Source organism: Alligator mississippiensis, chromosome 1, assembly GCF_030867095.1.
Source record: "Alligator mississippiensis isolate rAllMis1 chromosome 1, rAllMis1, whole genome shotgun sequence".
Taxonomy (NCBI): Eukaryota; Metazoa; Chordata; order Crocodylia; family Alligatoridae; genus Alligator; species Alligator mississippiensis.
Genome location: NC_081824.1, coordinates 352,949,167 through 352,968,782, shown reverse-complemented (window position 1 = coordinate 352,968,782; position 19,616 = coordinate 352,949,167).

Sequence of the window (19,616 nt, the reverse complement as noted above, 5' to 3'; positions counted from 1 at the left end):
ACTGGGAAGCAGCAGCAGAAGTGGTAGGCAGGAGTGCAGAAGGGAAACTAGGGCAGTGGCAAGGGAAGTAGCAGCAGTGGAGGAGTGGCAGCAGCAGGCAGGAGCATGGAGCCCATGCTACTGCCCTGGGGCTGGTAGTGACCCAGGGTGGAGTGGCAGGAGCATGGAGCCTGGGTGTAGAGTCTACCTGGCTGCATCATGCAAGGCACACATGTAGTCTGTAAGAGTCATGCGCGACAGAGCCGGTAGATGCGTCCCACTCACGGCTATGTGAAGGTTGTGAGGAATGGTGGAGAGCTCCACATTATTGAGCTGGGCTGGTTCCACCCCTCTCCCTGTCATCCCAGTTGAACCCCATGACCTGCACTGCCAGCTTCATTGTGCAGGGCTCAGTGGGGCTGGCCCCGCATGCTGCTGCTACCTGCCATTGGAGATTAGGGTGGGAGCATGGAGAACTGCACGGTATGGGGCCTGGGGCTGGCCCCAATCACTGCCACCACAGGCAGCTCCAGGGACTCACACACTCCAGGTACTCTGGAGATACCCTCCCACACACACACACATTCACACTCCCACCACACCCATCATAACCCCACACCCTCCCACAACCCGAACCCTAACCACATACCCCACACCCATCCACACCCACCCACCGTATCCACACCCCACTGCACAAGCACATACCCACTCCCCAACCACACCCTCCCACATACACTCTCTTACCCCCTCACACACAATATACAGGAGTAGGACAGTATTTTGAGCTATTATGCAATTGCCTCTAGATACAGTATGCAAACACACCTAAATCAGGACAAATATATTTTAAAATAAAATTAAAATAAGTTGTAGTAGTTATTTAATTTTTTAGTATATGATGGGGGGGGCGGTTTCATGATAGCAGCACCCTCCCTCCCTCCCAAAAGGCATACTTCCAGGGCAAGGGGAGAGACTTCCAGTGACAAAGGTCAGGGGTTAGAGGTGGGAATTCTGGTCCCAGGATGGCAACAAGGGGGAAAGATACTCATCAAGAGGTGGAACTACCTTTGTGGCCCTCAACAGCTCACCTAAATTTGTTAAGCAGCCCTCCAGCTGAAGTAATTGCCCGCCCTTGGGCTAGATACTGAAATTTGACTTCATTTTTCATGAGGGGCAGAGGGTGAGAATGTGTCTAATACTTCACTGAGACATGTTTTTGCTCATTCTTCTTGTGAAAGAGTGTAGTTCAGTGAAGAGTAGCAAGATATATACCAAAATACCAAGAGTTCTTGGTCATAAAAGGTAAACATGTACACACACACTCACACACACACACACACACACACATATATATTAGGGCTGTGTGAAGCTTCAGGTGCTGATTCTATTCGGAGGAAATTTGGCTTGATTCAGTGGCCGAATCTCCAAATTTGAATTGAATCAGAAAACCAATTAAAAGGTCTAAATTGATACGAAGCCCTCTGAATTGATTTGGAAAAGATTTGGAAAATTTTGGGAATTTGGGCAGTCCGCGCTCACTGCAGCAGGCAGCTGGACCCAGACTCCGCACTGGTAAGTAGGGGGTGGGGGAGGTGAGGCTGGAGGAGGGGGGGAGGGGACCATGGGGGGACCCCTGCCAGGCCCCATCCCCTGCTTGCTCAACCAGTCCCCCTGAGCAACCCCCAATCCCCAGTCTCCTATGGCTGTCCCATCCGGCCCCAGAACCTGGCTATTTAAAAAAAAAGCCCCCACTCACTGGCTGCTGCCGGGGGGTGGGGGGGGGGATGTGATTCCCACTCCCCCTCACTGGCCTACGCCATGTGGGGTGCTCTGCCATGAACCCCCTGACCCACGCCAGTTCTCCCAGCCTCCCCTATGGCTGCCACGTCCGCCCCAGCTCCCGGCCCTTAAAAAAAAAAAAAAAGCCCCAACTCACCAGCTGCTGCAGCAGTCTCGGGGCTTCTGGGGGGATTGCCTCCCCCCCACCCCCTGGCTTGGCAGCAGCTGGTGAGTGGGGGCTTTAAAAAAAAAAAAAAGAGCCAGGAGCTAGGGGAGTGGACAGGGAAGCCATTGAGAGTGGGTGAGGGATGGGGCCAATTTAGAGATTCCGCCAATTTGGTGGCAGCCAAATCTCTGAATCAGATTTGGCCAAATTGATTCAAGACAGTGATTTGAATCACCAAATCGAATCTCTGTCCCCCAAATCAGCCGAATCTGAATCCAAAGTGAATATTAGCTGCTTCGTGCAGGCCTAATTTTTATGTATTGGCAATTAAAGCAAAGACATGCAAATATGTCAGTCATAGGAAATTTCCACCTCTGATTTGCTTCACCTGATAAACGGGTCCTTGCAAACACTAGCATGAAACAAACTGGGGGGAAATATCCAACATAAAAGTAAGAGAAGAAAGTCTGTTGATAAAAATATATATAAAAGATTGAGTATAGAGTGTAGAAGTACAATTAAGTAATTGGACAAAATCAAATGTGTTTAAAAAAATAAAAGGAAATAAACCTGTCACATGCTGTCTCAGCATAATTGACTATGAATATATTTCCTTTCTAAAAACTCTGGCTTTGTGTATCAAATGTGAAAGTTTTCAGATGCTTTTGGAAGTTAATATTCATTTATAAACCCAGTTTGGTCAGAATGATTCAGTGAATGTGAATCAGAATAATATTTATTGATATGATTATCTCAGAAATCATTTGTAGCCTTCATTGAAAAGGGAAATCATCATGTAGTAAATACAGGGGTATCTGTCTTTACTTTGAAAATCAATGCCAATATCCTATCACTGATGAGGAGGAAGAAAACACCAAATCTTAACAATAATGTCTGCTGATAACTCAAAGAAAAGGAAGAAGAAAATAGTGAACTGGATTTGTTTGTATTCAGGGCACAAGAAAGTAATACACATTTTTAGTACCATCAAATGTGAAATCCTATGTCCAAGAACAAGGAACATAGGCCTACTTATAGGATGGGGTTACTGCATCATGGGAAGCAGTTACACTGAAAGACTTAGGAGTCATGGCGGATAGTTCCTGGAATATGAACTTTCAATGTGACACTATATCATAAATGCTAATGCAATCCTTAGTTTTATAAACATGAACATATTGATATGGGATCAAAAGATTATATTACTTCTATTTTTGGCACTAGTGCAACCAGTAATTAGTAAACTATGTCCAGTTCTAGTGTCCACAATTAAAGAAAGATGCTGAAAAATAGTACAAGGGTCAAAGAAGAACCATGAGAATAATTAAATGATTGGAAAATGTGTGTTATAATTGTAGTGTTGGAGTGATATTGAAGCTGTGATGGTCCAGGAATTATGCAAGAGGCAAGGATTTTTTGAGTAATCTCTTACTGGACAAACTGCATGACTGGGATAAAGTAAGACAAACTTTTGAATGCAAGGCATTCTTCAAGAGATCAACCTATTTCCCTTATTCAAGAGAAGGTTACAAAGTGACTTGTTTGTGTTCTCTAAGGACCTTCAAAGGAACAGATAATAGAGACATGTTCTGTTTAGCAGATGAAGAAATAAAAATGATCCAATGACTGTAAATTGAAACTAGACAAATTGAAACTAGAAATAAGAGACAGATTTTAATAGTGAGGTAAGTAAAGATTAGAATAACCTGTATTAGTGATAAATCCTCCATCACAAAAAAATTAGGTCAAAACTGATTACTTTTTCTAAATGAGGTTCTTCAGTTCAAGCAGGAATTGACTCAGGGAAGTCTGGTGGCCTGGGCAATGCAGGAGGTCAAACTGGAGCACAAGGGCCCCTCTAACCTTCTAGTTTGTAAAAATAAAAAAAAAAGTTTAATTACATTTTAAAAGAAAAAAAATCCAGCTTAATCACTGAGAAATCTTTAGCTGCTATAATTGTTTATTTTGAAACCCTATTTCTCAGATAACTGCAACTGTTTATACACAGTGTAGTGTGTATAAATACTACTACTAATAAATACTACTACTAATAAATAAATAAATGGTGTATATTATGCACAATGTAGTGTGCATAATACACACTACACTGTACACACAGTGTAGTGTGTATTATGTAGTGGTCTGTTCTGACCACTAATGTTCACTTTCTCCAGTACTCCAGAGTTAGTATAGCTCCATGGGAAAGATTGTGTTTGCCTATCCAAAGTAGACCTGGCTCTAGGTGTTCCTGCTCCTTACTGTTCCTTTGAAGCCCACTGCTCAGTGTGCCCTTTCCCAATTCATTTTAGGGAAGCAGGACACCCAGGGGCACATCCTAAGAGTAGACAGAAGAAATTAATACGGACAATGTTAACTTTGGCTGTTTTTCCCCTACAGATTTTCAGGATGAGAATCTAGATGAGTCCAGCAGACATCCCCACCTCTTACAAGTCTTGCCATTAGATTACAGCTCTGCAGATCCGTGCTCCCAGAGTTTATAAGTAGAGGAAATTTCATGAAATTTGGGGAATAGACACTATGTACAAAAGCAGAAGTCCCCTTGCCTGCAGGCACTGCCTCCCCGACACATTGGTATGTGTTGGGAAGCATGTATTCTGAGATTCATCGATTGTAAGATTACCATAGAATTATAGAGAATTAGGGTTGGAAGGGACCTCAGGAGGTCATCTAGTCCAACCCTGTGCTCAAAGCAGCCCCAAGTAGATCATCTTAGCCAGGGCTTTGCCAAGCTGGAGCTTAAAAACCTCCAAGGATGGAGATTCCACCACCTTTCTAAATAACCTGTTCTACTGCTTTACCACCCTCCTAGTGAGAAAATTTTTCCTAATAGCCAACTTAAACCTCCCTTGCTGCAACTTGAGACCATTGCTCCTTGTTCTGTCATCTGTCACCACTGAGAACAGTGTAGCTCCATCCTCCTTGGAAACACCCTTCAGGTAGTTAAAGGCTGCTATCGAATTCATGATCTTTTCATTTTTGAGACATTGGTGTTAATGCTAGCCATGCTATTAGTTTTTCTAATATAGGCCTTTTTAAAAGACAGATGACCTGGAAAAGGAACAGGTAGAACAAAGAAAAGGAAGACCTGAACCAAAGAAGCAAGCTGTATATATGCTTCCCAAATTCAGGTGCACAATTTAAACCTACATGTTAAGTCCTTAGCCTATGTGCACAACCTTAGTGTAGCTGATAACAGGCCTTAGTAATTCAACAGCATTTTGATTCAATCTTAGCATAAGGATTAACTGTATACCATTTCTCACATGCTGCATTAGGGCATGTGACTGTCAAGCAGGAATATCAATGTGTTCCAATTCTTTTTCTTTCAATATGCACATGTATTGTGACCAATGAAAAGAAAGTCTTAGCCATCATTACATTTGAATTCTGTTATATCCCTCATTTAGTACTGAGGAAACTTGTTCCAATAAACCTTTGTCTAATTTTTTTAGATACCTATTAAATGTATGTATTAATAGTGTTTCTGCTATATATATATAGCTTAGTAATTTTTCAATGGAGAGAGTCTAAATTTGGGGGAATCAAGAATGAAATGTCAGAGTCTATTTGGATCATACTAACAATGTCACAAGTAGCCTTTTGGCTTTCCTGCCACAGTGATGGTAGGGAAAGATGGTCTATGAGAGAGAAAGAATGTACTTACACATAAAATAAAAATTATTACCAAAATTGTCAAAGAAAATTATGGAAAAACAAAATAATTGAATTTATGGTGAGACATGCTCACCTTGATGTTCAAATCTTATCTATCCTACTCATGAGATCATATCAGTTTGGCCCTAAAGCAGCAAGCACAAAACAAAATGCTGTTATAATTTGGTATAAATCTATTTATAGTCACTGGTGTTGTTAATATATGCCAGCTGAAGAGCTGGCCTGTAGTTTTTTTCTGTTGACTTAGACTTCAGTCCTGTAAAATTGTAGGCAAATAGGGCTGGAAAGGGCCTGAAGAGCTCATTTAATCCAACACCCAACTCATTGTAATAACATCTCCATTTAAACCAGCCTTGAAAAAATGTCTGTATAACCTGCTCTTAAGCACTTCAAATAATAGATATTTCACAACCATTTTAGGAAATTTGTTCCAGTCCTTAACTGTCTTCATGGTTAGAAAGTCCTTCCAACCAAAGTATTTCTTCTTGCATTTAAACTTATTTCTTGTCCTGTTCTCTGTGAATAGGAAATAGCTGACCACCATCCCCTTTTAACACCTTTTTTGTATTTGAAGACTGTTTTGAAAAGTTTCCTCAGACTTGTCTTCTCCAAACAAAATAATCCCAATTCTTCCAATCTTTCTTCATATATCATTTTTTCTAGACCACAAAGTATTTTTTGTTGCTTTCCTCTAGACTCTTTCCAATTTGTCTACATCTTAGAGAATAGTGTTTAAAACTGAACACTGGAGTCCAGGTGAGGCCTCACGGGTGCTAAACAGAGTAGAAGAATCTCTTCCCTTGACTAGCATATGACACTGCTGTTAATGCACTAAGGCAGCTATTACCTGTTTTTGCAACTGTACTATAATGCTGACTCACATTCAGCCTGAATCCACTATCATAGAATCATATCATAGAATCATAGAAGTAGGGTCAGAAGGGACCTTGTAGATCTTCAAGTCCGACCCCCTGCCTGGGCAGGAGGGAAACTGGGCTCAAATGACCCCAGCCAGGTAGGCATCAAGCTGCTTCTTAAAGACCCCCCAGGGTAGGAGCCAGCACCACTTCCCTTGGAAGGTGGTTTCAGATCCTAGCCGCCCTGACTGTGAAGTAGTTCTTACGGATGTCTAATCTGAACCTACTTTCCAACAACTTGTGGCCGTTATTCCTTGTTATCCCGGGGGGCTCTAGGGGAAACAAGGTTTCCCCCAAACCCTTCTAGTCCCTCCTAGTGAGTTTATAGACAGTCACCAGGTCCCCCCTCAGCCTTCTCTTGTGAAGGCTGAACAGGTCCAGGTCCCGTAGCCTCTCATTGTAGGGTCTGCCCTGCTGTCCTCAGATCATGCGGGTGGCCCTCCTCTGGACCCTCTCAATGTTGTCCACATCCCTCTTGAAGTGGGGTGCCCAGAACTGGACACAGTACTCCAGCTGTGGCCTGACCAGTGTCGCGTAGAGGGGGAGGATCACCTCCTTGACCCTACTCGAGATGCACCTGTGGATGCACGATAGGGTCCGGTTAGCCCTGCCGACCGTGACCTCGCATTGTCGGCCCATGTTCATCTTGGAGTCAATGATGACTCCAAGATCCCTTTCTGCCTCCGTGCTCTCAAGAAGGGAATTTCCCATCTTATAAGTGTGCTGCCAGTTACTACTGCCCAAATGCAGCACCCTGCACTTGTCCGTATTGAAACGCATCCTGTTTTTGTTAGCCCACCCCTGCAACCTATCCAGGTCTTGCTGCAGTCTTTCCCTCCCTGCTAGCGTGCCCACCTCACCCCAAATTTTGGTATCATCAGCAAATTTGAACAGGTTGCTTTTCACCCCATCGTCCAAGTCGTTGATAAAGAAATTGAACAGTGTGGGCCCAAGGACCGAGCCCTGGGGGACTCCGCTGCCCACTTCCCCCCAGGTCGAATATGACCTGTACACCCCCACGCTCTGAGTACGACCCTTCAGCCAATTAGCAATCCATCTGATCGTGTAGGCCTTGATGCCACAGTCACCTAGTTTTTTAATGAGGATGGGGTGGGAGATGGTGTCAAAGGCCTTGCTGAAGTCGAGAAAGACTACATCCACGGTGACACCTGCATCCAATGCTTTTGTGACCTGATCATAGAAGGCAATCAGGTTGGTCTGACATGACCTGCCCCTAATGAAACCGTGCTGGTTGCCCCTGAGCATCATCCCCAATGCCGGCCCATCACAGATGTGCTCCTTGATGATCTTCTCAAAGAGTTTCCCCAGGATTGAGGTAAGACTGACGGGCCTATAGTTGCCCGGGTCCTCCCTCCTCCCTTTCTTAAAGATGGGGACCACATTGGCTATCTTCCAATCATCTGGCACCTGGCCCAAGCACCACGAGCGCTCATAAAGCCGTGCCAAGGGCCCAGCAATAACCCCTGCTAGCTCCCTCAACACACTGGGGTACCCCCAGGTACTTTTCTATAGGATGGCATCCAGTTATTCTCCATTTTGTATTTTTGTTTGTTATTGTTTTGTTCTAAGTGTACTATTTTGCACTTTTCCTTACTGAATTTCACCCGATTTGTTTCAGACCATTTTTACAAAGTATCAAGGTCATTCTGAATCCTAATCCTAAATTGTACTTGGTTTAGACTAGTAGTTAGACCTGAAATCTACGAATGAGATGGTAATTTTCTTCCTGCATCTGCCATCGATTCATTGTTGAAAATTTTGAAAACTGGCAATAGTAAAACTTCCCCACTTAAGAAAGATGTGAAAGGTGTTATAACAGTCCAAAACATGGTTGATGGTTCAGTTAATAGTCTTCTGTTAATTTATTTTGTCATTGCATTGCAAGTATTAATCTCTTGTTCAGTCACTTGCTTTGAAAACCTGTTAGTAGTGATCCAATAACAGGTATAATTAATACCAGAGGTGTCAAAGATATGGCCCATAGGGCTCCAGGAAGAGTGGGAATTTGGGGGCTGGGCCACTGCCAAAATCCAGGGTGCAGAGCTTCTTTGGGGATATGTCATGATGTCAGGGGGTAAGAGGGGAGTGATAACTGGGTTTATTCGCTGTGGCTGCCTGAGCTGATGAAGCACTGCCCACCTCATCCCCCACCCCCAACCAGAGGTAGGTCTCGATCTGCCCCATGAGGCTCCTTGAATGCCACACCAGCCCCAGAACCAAGGTGAGTTTTGAGATGCTTAATTTACACATTTTGGAAACCAGTGTTCTGTCAAAATGGGAATGATAGCAGGTAAAGCATTACAGTCATCATGTTTTAGCTGTGCAGTCTTTAAGTGGAGAACAGATGTTAGGTGATGTAAAGAGAGCTAAAGAACTCATAATAGTATGGAGAAAGAAGATGAAAGGAATGAAAGATGGAGAAAATGAAAGAGATAGGATAGGTGGCAGAGAAGAAAACTGCCTTTCAATAAAGCAAAGTGAAAGTAAGGTAACAGCTAGTTAGTTAATCAAAGGGCAAGAAGCCAAGTTCTGTAATAAAGAAGTGATTAATTGAGGCAGCAAGGGAGAGGATTAGAAGAGAGAGGCTTTAATGCAATGCAGTTGGGGAAAAAAATTGTAAAGAATTGTAAGGCATATAAAGAGAGCAGGTAGAAGAGGGCGAGATGAGAGAGAAAAGGGAGATGAAAATTAAAAACAGAAAATTGATGACGTGTTTACTAAGCAGTCCAGTTAAACACTGGGAACTCACCATGTTTCTGTGTTATGAGAGGTCCAGAAAATGATGATCTAGATATGGAAATGATGCTGATGTGAAATTAAGTTAATTAAGTTAATCAACTGTATAGGACAGTCACTAGGTTTAACAACCTCAATGGCTGCATCCAGACAGTGTGAACATTTGGTTCACCAGGGACAAGTAGCAGTGGTGCACCTTGCACTGTAGCTACTTGTCCCTGGGGAATGCCAGTGTCTGCATGCTTTGGTGCATGGCAAGTTACACCAGGAGTGGTAGGGGAGGCTGGGGCCAATACTGTGCTGGCCACAGCAGCCTTACCTAGGGTCCTGGGGGGCCTCCCAGGGCTGCAGCAGTGGTGATCCTGCTGGATGGAGCTTGGCTAGAAGCTGCGGCATGGCTCTGGGTGGCCCAGCTCCACTTTTCGCAAAACATGCTGCCCGTGTGTGTGCTGCTCCATGGCACCTTATAAACTAACTTTTTCAGAGATGCATGAGCTTTCATAGGCTACAGCCTAGTCCATCAGATGCTATGAATAGCATCTCGGAGAGCAGCAGTACTAGAAATAAATAAGGTAACTTAAATAGGGTTGGGGTGTTGTAGGTATGATGGTCCAGAAAATGCCCATCGCTCTCCCAGCTGGACAACAGATGGTCCAACAGCTCTCCCAACTACACAGTCCAATAAAAGATATCATTTAAATAAAAAGGGTAGGGAAAGAGTGAGGAAGGAGGGGGCACTGCTGAGAGAGCCAAAGATAAGTTGAAGAGATTGAAGAGGATAAACAGAGTAATTAACCCATTGACAGACAAGGGGGTTATAAAAACTAGTCCAGGAAATGAAATAAGAATCCAGAGTCTCTGTTGAAACTGCATTTAACAGAATCAGGTCTGTGGATGATTTCTTATTCTACAGTTCCACATTCATGTTCATTTTTAAAGTTTCTTGTTTAAAAACAGCTACCCCGAGGTCAGTGATGCAATTTCCAGGGTGTGTAGTTCTCAAAAGACCAAGGAGTTCAACGTATAGAACAATAAAGCTTGTTTATTCGGAAAGCAGTACTCTGCCTACTGTTCCTTCCTGCTATCCCTGGGCAAATATAACAACTTATACATAACATTCCTAAAGGTATCCACACACAGGGGGGCTCAAGTGTTTGGCTAAAGGCTTGTGTGTCTTCCTGGAACTGATGTCAAATCAATCTTTCATGTAGGCATCACCCCATCTGTCCAATGAAGGCAGAAGAGGAGGTAGGTAAGTAGGTGATGGCATATATAATGTTGGTAGTTCATTCAGTGAATATAAAGGCTTTACATTCTAGACCTCAAAATATTGCATCTCAAACTTAGATTTCTATACTTGACTTCTAGGTGATCTATGGAGCATATCTATCACAACAATCAAGTACTGCACAGTCTTCAAGCAGTGATATGTTGGTTACTTGCAGCTCAGTCCAAACTTCTTTGCACTAGTGCTTCTAGAATCCTTTTTTGACTAATTAAATCTGAAAAACAAAACTAAAATGTCTCTATCCACTTGAGAGCTATCCCAGGCCTTTCCTTATGATCAGTTTCTCTGATGAACAAATAGTTCTTAAGTGTATTGTTTGTTTGCTATTAACATATTGGTTTCAAATAGCTTATAATTCAATGGGCATGTCTACATATGCATTTGATCCAGGATCAGTTTACTCATGAATAAATGCACCTGGCCAGGCATCTACACATGCAGGGAAGTGGGAGCAGATTTGCTGCTAATGGCAACATATTGCTCCTGCTTCTGGTGCCCTGCCCCTGGGGGTTACCTACTGCAGGGGCAGAGACAATGTCCCCTTGCCCCAGCAGCAGGGAGCTCCTGGCCCTGGCTCCCTGATCAGGTGCAAGGGACTTGGAAAAAGCTGTTAGGGAGGAGCAGGTCTCAGCCTCCTACTCCAATCCACTGGTGGGGCAGGGGTGGAGCTGGGTAGGGAACAAGCTGGGAAGTTTGTTTCCTGCTCAACTCTATAGCATGGAGCTGGGTGGGGAACAAGCTCCCCAGCCTGTTGCCCACCCAGTTCTGTGTTCACAGAGCTGAGTGGAGAACAAGCTCCTGAACCCCTGCCAGCAGAGAGCTCCCAGTGCCAGCTCCTCACCATGGGGCTGGCCCTGGGAGACCCTTATCTCCATAGTTGCAGGACTTGGGCTGGGAGATCCTTATCTCCCAACACTAGCTTTGTGACCACAGGGCCAGTGCTGGGAGATCCTTATCTCCCAGTGCCAGTCTATGACTGTGGGGTCAGCACTGCCAGAACCTTATCTCTGTGATTGCAGAGCTGGTGCTGGGAGAGAAGGATCTCCCAGCCCCCTCCTGCCCTATCGTGATGGTGGAGCAGGCAGCTTGGAGCTCCCTTCCTTCAGGGCAGGGGGATGTAGTCCCCTCCCGGGGGCAGGGAGCAAATCCTGCCCCCTGGTGGAGGCTGACTGGGAGCAAATTTGCTCCTAGTCAGTCGTCTATATAGCTGTTGCTGCGCCATTACTAATTGAAAGTATATTTGCTACTTGCTTTTGCAAGGTTTACTGCGTAGTAAGAATGTGCACAGGTAGACGCACATGCTTACTTCGCTGTAAACCATGCTACTGTGCAGTTAAGCATCTCTTGTAGACGAACCTAGTGAGTGGAAAAAGATTAGGTGGTTTAGTTTTGGGAAAAGACAGGTAGGCTTTATTGCATTTTTATCCTTAAGACGATGGTAAGAATAGCGCTAGTATGTCAGCTCTGAAGACTGAAGTTTGTTCATGGACATGGAACAACGTGAGTAGAGACAATGTGAACTTTCTCCATATTGTCCCACTCACTAATGTGCCTGTTTGCAGAGGCTAGTTCAACAAGGATGGAAGTTAATACAAACTTAGATGTGTTCTGTGTCCAGTTTTTTCTTTTCTTTCATATATTGAGGTCATCCTTTCTATTTACATAGCCCAGCAAACAGGCATCCTTGTTCACATTTTCATGGATTACATTCCAATACATTCTAGAAGTGAAAGGTTCTTCTTTCTCCTATCTCACCAACTTACTCCAAGGTAAGTTACTTGAGTGTGCTCTGTATAGTTACTGAGAAGGAGATGCTATTGATAAGGAGCAGCAAGGGCCTATAATCTAAAAAAAACAAACAAAAAACAATAAAAAGAAAGCTTTTCAGTTGCTCAGAATCCAAAAGGATTATTTATCTGTATTCAAAAACAAAAAAAGAAAAGTAAGGTATAATTTTTGTTAGCATACTAAACCAAGAAAAGCCTGAGATGCAATAATGCTACTTTGGAACTTTTAAAAATGAAAAAAAAAATCATCACTCATATAGCTGTCAGTGTATCCTTTGGCAAACTACAGAGAAAATGCTGAAGTGAACGCTGTACTACTTCATGGTTACGTCCCATCTTGATCCTGTTGCAATTCCACTGATGAACTGGTAAAAACTGTACCTAATAAAATGACATTAGTTTGAACAATCTATTCAGCTGCTTAGGTAAGTGTTTGAGTGGATGGCTCCTAAGGAGTGAATTTGATAAGGATATAACATAGTGCACTTATGCTGTCATTGAGTGAGCCTGTCTTACACATAGGTTTGATATACATGGTAAAGATATGTGGATGTTTTCTTATGTAGTCTGTTACAGCACAATCTATTACATATCTGGAATGAAGTAAGAGGGGAAGACTTCAATAAATAGGCTTTATTTGCATTAGCCAAGGAGAAACAAAGCAATATTACATAAAAATTGGTCCTGGTGTCAACAAGACAACTTCTGATATGGATTAAGCTGATGTAAATCTAGAGCCAAATGTGGCCCACAAGCCTATCTGATGGAGTCTGTGGCCCAATAGTATTTTTCTTTTTTTTTTTTTATTGAACAGTTACACTCATGCTAAGAACATTAGTGCATAGCCTAGCCAGGCCATTCAGGGAGTGTGCAGAGATGAAGTGCACAGGGAGTATATCCAAGTTCTCAGTCAGGCTAGTTACACCTACGACTACCCTGCTTTGAAATAGCCCTTCAGGGGCAAAATGTTGAGAACCCCCTATTTGCTACCAGCTGGGAATGACCTTGGTAGCAGGCTTTCAAACAGGTAGGAAAGGAGGTGGGTTTACCCATGTATATATGCATTCCTAAGCTGCATTCAAGAGACATGCAGGCTCTAAGCAGGTGGCATCCCCCTGTGGGCAGGGCAGCTGTGCCCCACCCTTGCAGAGCTGTGTGGCCTCAGCCGGGCCCCACTGGGCGCCACCTCTGGTGCCACTCAGCACCCCCACTGCAGCTGAGTCTGCAGAGCCCCGGGGCACCTCCCACTCCCTGCCCATCCCCCCTTCTCCTCCTGCTGCAGCCTTCCCAAGGGCCCGGCCAGGCCAGCCTGCCCTCAGTACCTCCCTTGTGTCTGCTTCTCTCCTGCCTCTCTCCCTCTCTGTCTTCCCTCCCTCCTTTCTGTCTGTTCTCTCTCTTTCTTCCCTCTCTTCTTTTCTCTCTCTTCTTTCTTTCTTCTCTTTCTTCTCTCTTCCATCTCTTCTCTCTCCTCTCTCTCTTCTCTCTCTTCTCCCCCACCCCATAACAATATGCTTAACAAAAAAGAATATACAAGAGCAAAGGTAGTATATGAAATTTTATTTATTGCCACCAGGTTTCGAATTTTTAGGAAACCTGATATTTACTGTAAAAAAAAAAAAAAGCAACAGGTGAAGTACCTGAAGACTGGAAGAAGGCCGGTGTGGTACCCATCTTCAAGAAAGGGTAGAAAGTGGATCCTGGGAATTACAGACCAATCGGCTTGACCTCAATCCCCAGTAAGATTCTGGAGAAAATTATCAAGGAGACCCTTCTAGATAAGCTGGCTGAGGGCAGCATCCTGAGGGATAGCCAGCAAGAGTTTATCATGGGTAGGTCTTGCCTGACCAATCTCATCTCATTCTATGACCAAGTGACATATCACCTGGACAAGGGAGAAGAGATTGACATCGTATATCTGGACTTTAAAAAAGCCTTTGATCTGGTGTCCCATGACCTCCTCATGGAAAAATTGTCCAACTGTGGCCTCGGCTACACCACAGTCTGATGGCTGGGAAACTGGCTCCTAGGTCAGACCCAGACAGTAGTGGTCGATGGTAGCGAATCATTATGGCACACCATGACCAGTGGCATCCCCCAAGGCTCTGTCCTTGGACCTGTTCTTTTTAACATCTTTATCAACAATGTGAAAATTGGTGTGAGAAGCACACTGGCTAAGTTCACCAATGGCACTAAACTTTGGGGCATAGCATCCACACCTGTGGACAGGCTAGTGATCCAGGCTGACTTGGAAAAACTTAGTAAGTGGGCTGATACTAACATGATGATGTTCAATACAGATAAATGTAAGGGATTACACCTCAGGAAAAAAAACCCTCAGCATATTTATAGGCTCGGCAGTGCAATGCTTGCTAGCACCACTGCTGAAAGAGACTTGGGGATCATGATTGACCACAAAATGAATGTGAGCCACCGATGCAATGTCACAGCTGACAAAGCAAACAAAACTCTGGCTTGCATCCATAGATGCTTCTCAAGTAAATCTCAGGATGTCGTCCTCCCGCTGTACTTGGTCTTGGTGAGGCCACAGCTGGAGTACTGCATCCAATTCTGGGCTCCACAATTCAAGAAGGATGTCGAGAAGCTTGAGACAGTCCAGAGGAGAGAGATGTGCATGATCAGAGGGCAAGAGAATATGCCTTATGAAGAGAGACTGAGAGCCATGGGACTCTTCAGCCTGGAAAGGCGCAGGCTCAGGGAAGAGCTGGTGGCTGCTTATAAGTACATAAGAGGTGTACATCAGGATCTGGGAGAACATCTGTTCACCGGAGTGCCCCAAGGAAAAACAAGGACCAATGGTCATAAACTCCTACAAGACCCTTTTAGGCTGGACATGAGAAAAAAATTTCTTTACTGTCCGAGCCCCCAAGAAACGGGAATAGACTCCCTCCAGAAGTGGTGCAGGCACCTACTCTGGACTCATTCAAGAAACGTTTGGATGTTTATCTTGCTGGGATCCTTTGACCCTAGCTGACTTCCTGACCCCGGGGCAGGGGGCTGGACTTGATGATTGTCGAGGTCCCTTCCAGCCCTAACGTCTATGAATCTGTGAACATTTATGATTATTATTTATATTAATAAGTAGTGCATCCTGCCATGTACCCTCTGCCCCAGTTTTGTTTTCCTGGTGTGCCCACACTCTGGCACCTTACAGGGTACACATTGCAGTTTTTTCAGTACTCCAACCAAAAACGTTGCCTACCCCTAGTTTACGCAGGTTTTTTTTTTTTCCAATTTACAATTGTTTTATATGGCTACCATAACTGATAGAACAATGTTTTATAATTACTAAACATTTTGATGTTTTAGTACATAGTCTGTTACCTATGTGTATGAAAAATATGCCGGTGATACTTAAGGTTGTATCATTTTAAATTGGTGGTACTCAGTTTGTCAGAGTTTGGGAACCGCAGAACTAGAGTACTGGAAGAACAGGTTAGAAATTACTTGGACTACCTAGATATTTTCAAGTCAGTGGGACCAGATGGGATGCACTCTAGGGTACTGAAGGAATTGGCTGAGGTAATTTTGGAACAATTGGCTATCCTCTTTAAAAACTCATAAAGGTTGGGTGAGGTCCTGGATGACTGGAAAAGGACAATTATTGTTCCAATCTTTAAGAAATGAAAGAAGGATGATCCAGAGAGCTAAAGACCAGTCACCCTGACCTTGGTTCTTGGAAAGATCTTGGAGGTTCTCAAGGAATCTATTGTAAACAAGAATCATAAAAGCTGATCAGAATAGCCAGCATGGATTCAGCAAGAGAAATCATGCCTGGCCAACCCAATTTCCTTCTATGATGAGGTGACAAGCTCCGTGGGTAGGTGGAAAGCAGTGGATATGATATACCTTGACTTTAGCAAGGTTTCTGACACTTGACACTTGATTAATAAGCTAAGGAAATACAGACTAGAGACTAATACTGTAAGGTGGATACATAAATGGTTGGATCATTGTGCTCAGCATGTGGTCATCAATAGCTCAATGTCTTGTTGGGAGAATGTATCAAGTGAGGTTCACCAAGGGTCTATCTTGCATCTGATATTGTTTAACATTTTCATTAATGATTTGGATGATGGATTGAGTGCACATTTAGCAATTTTGTAGATGACACCAACCTTGGGTAAAGTTGCAGACACTCCAGCAGGTAGGTCTAGGATCTAGAATAACCTAGATAGACTATAAAGAAATGGTCTGTAATCAATTAGATTAAATTCAACAAGGACAAATTCTGAGTCCTGTACTTTGGGATGAAATAACGGCATTCACAAATACAAACTGGGGAATCACTGACTAGGTTGTAGGAAACGACCTTAGGGTTACAGTGGTGCTCAACCCCTGGCCTGTAGAGCCATATCATCTGGACGTCTGGGCTCACCAGTGGTTCAGAAATTTAGCTATATTAACAGGATTGTCACTTGCAAATAAAGATAAATGATTCTGTCACTGCTCACCACTGGTGAGGAGTCACTTAGAGTACTATGTCCTATTTTGGCCCCCACATTTCAAGAAAGATGTGGATTGGAATCATTCCAGTGGAGAGTAACAAAAACAACAGAGGTCTGGGAAGCATAATTTAAGGCTGCAATGCTTGGGTTTATTTTGTCTGGAGAAGAGAAGACTAAGGGAGGATTTGATAACAGTTTTCAAATACCTGAAAGGTGATTATAGAGTGGATGGAGATAGTTTTCTCTGTGGCCACAGGGCACAGGCTAGGAACAACAGACTCAAGCTGTAGCAAAGGAAATTTAGGTTGGAAATCAGGAAGACCTTTCTGACTACGAAGCAGGTCCAGAATTGGGACAGGCTTTCTAGAAAAGTTGTAGAACCTCCATCCCTGGACATTTTAAAGAGCAGATTAGACAGGCACTTAGCTGGGATGGTTTAGTGTGGGATGATCCTGCTTTGAACAGAAGGTTAGACTAGATGACCTCATGAGTTCACTCCCAGCCTTCCTTTCCTAGGATCCTATCATCCTAAGTCTATCCCAACCATGCAGTTCATCCAATAAAAGATATCACTTATAAGAATCCTTACTTGTGTAATTTAGAATTCTAAGTTGATAACACTAAGTACTCTTTTTCCACTAAGAGACAACTTCTTATACACAATGGGCATGTATACACATGTACATTTACTGTACAGTAACCTAAATTACTGCACAGTAACTGAAAATTACTGAGCAGTATGGTCACACATCTACACATGCATGCCCGTACTGTGCAGTAACTATGGCAACTTACACCAGATTTTGATACCTGCATCATTCAGGTGTCATATTTAGGCCTGATTAGTTACTGCGCAATAACATACATGTAGACGCCTTACTGTGCAGTAACACAAGATTCCTGGCTGGGTCTGCCCAACCACTAGGGGGCCAGCCAGAACCCAGTCCCAAGGCTCCTGCCTGGCACCCTCTCATGTTGCTGGCCTTGGCTGCTCTCTGGCAGCACCTAGCTCCAGGGTATAAAAGTCTGCAGTCATTTGGTGACTTGGGGCACACTCTCCAGGGAGCTGGCAGGAGCTGCTCACAGCAGCAGCACCCCAGCAGGCCCTGTGTACCCCTCTGGACAGCCCTCAGGCTGTTTGCACCAGGTCTGTTCTGCTCCAGAGCTGCTGCCTGGCCACAGGCGAACACTGCAATGGGATGCACATGCTGCACCCTTTTCCCAACCCTGTGATCCCACAAGGGCTACTGGCCCTGCTGACTGTGCTACCAGAGCTAGCACCTGCTCCCCATGGCTGCTCATCCCCCACCTCTCTCCCTTTGCAGGACCATGGTGAATCACCTTGCCATGTAGCTGTGACTCCCTGGATGAGCTCCTGTTAGGGATGCTGCTCCCAGCCCTCCAGGGCCAGTCACATGGGGGCCCAGTCAGCTGGCATGAGGCTTGATGTCCTCCTCCTCCCCTGTGTCCAGCCCTGGCCCTGTCTGCGTGTGCCCACCCAGGGGCACCAACTGGACACTCTTGTGGCACTGTAGGGCAAGGAGGATGTCCTGAGGCAGTTTGCCCAGGGAAGGCACTCAAATGCCCATATTTATGAGGCCCTGGTGGCTGAGATGCATGTGTGGAGCTATTCCCGGTCAGCACAGCAGTGCCACATGAAGGCCAAGGACCTGCGGGCTGAGTGGGTGGCTGTGACTGGCCACAGTCATTGGTCTGGTGGGGCCCCCAGGACCATGACCTTCATGCGGAAGTTAACCCACATTTTGGTGCCCCAGGAACGCACACCCTCATGATGCAATGACACCTCTGGTGACGTGTCACCGGAGGAAGGGACCTCAGGCCTTCACACTGGAGGCGGAACCCCCGCCTGCACTTCTCCCCAGCTGCTGCACTCACTGGCAGCACGGGGAGTCCTGGCTAGTGGCTGCCTTGGCCTCAGTCCTGCCCTGCAGCCACCCATTAGGAGCAGATGGCCACACCACCACCGGCTACCAGCACAGTGTGCAGAGAAGTGGGACACAGGTCAGGCTTTTATTGAGCAGCCCATGTCCACATGACTGGGTGTGCATGTGCCTCTCATGCACTGAAGAAGGTGTCAGTCCCAGTGGCGATCTCCTCCTCAGCATCTGGGGACAGGAATGTGTACCGCTGTAACAGGCAATGGCAGAGGTTGTAGGGCAGGCCAGACTTGCCCTCCACACCACTGTAGCTCAGGGACCTGATCCAGGAGTGCAGGTGTGCCTGAAGCAGCAGCAGGATCAGCCACATCAGGAGGTAGTGGCTTGAGCAGCCCTCCACCTGCACAAACAACCCATCATGTGCCACCCACGGCATACACAGAAGGGACATGCTCAGGGTGCAGTGGCAGTATGGTGGGAGGCTGGCCTCCTGGCCCCCCAGCCTCTCAATCCAGTTGTCCAGGAGCCCCACATACCCTGAGCATGGGTGCCAGGGGCTGGGTGGCAGCACAGCAGAGTGGTACGCCTGCAGGGGAAGAGCAGGGGGGGGTAGGGGCTGGAGCTGTGGCAGCAGGTGCTCCCAGCAGCCTGGCCTGGCCTGGCCTGTCCTGCCCTGGGAAGGGGGCAGAGGAGGCAGGCAGCCTGCAGCCAGCCCCCAGGTAGTAAATGGGGGCTGGGGGCTTGGGAGACACCCACCTGGGCCCAGACCTGCCCAGGCAGCTTACCATGGTCCCTGTGCACCTGCATGCAGCTGACCTCCAATCTAAGGCCAGGCAGCACAGGGCACCTGGAGCAGAGCATCTTATCTCTCAAATGTTGCAAA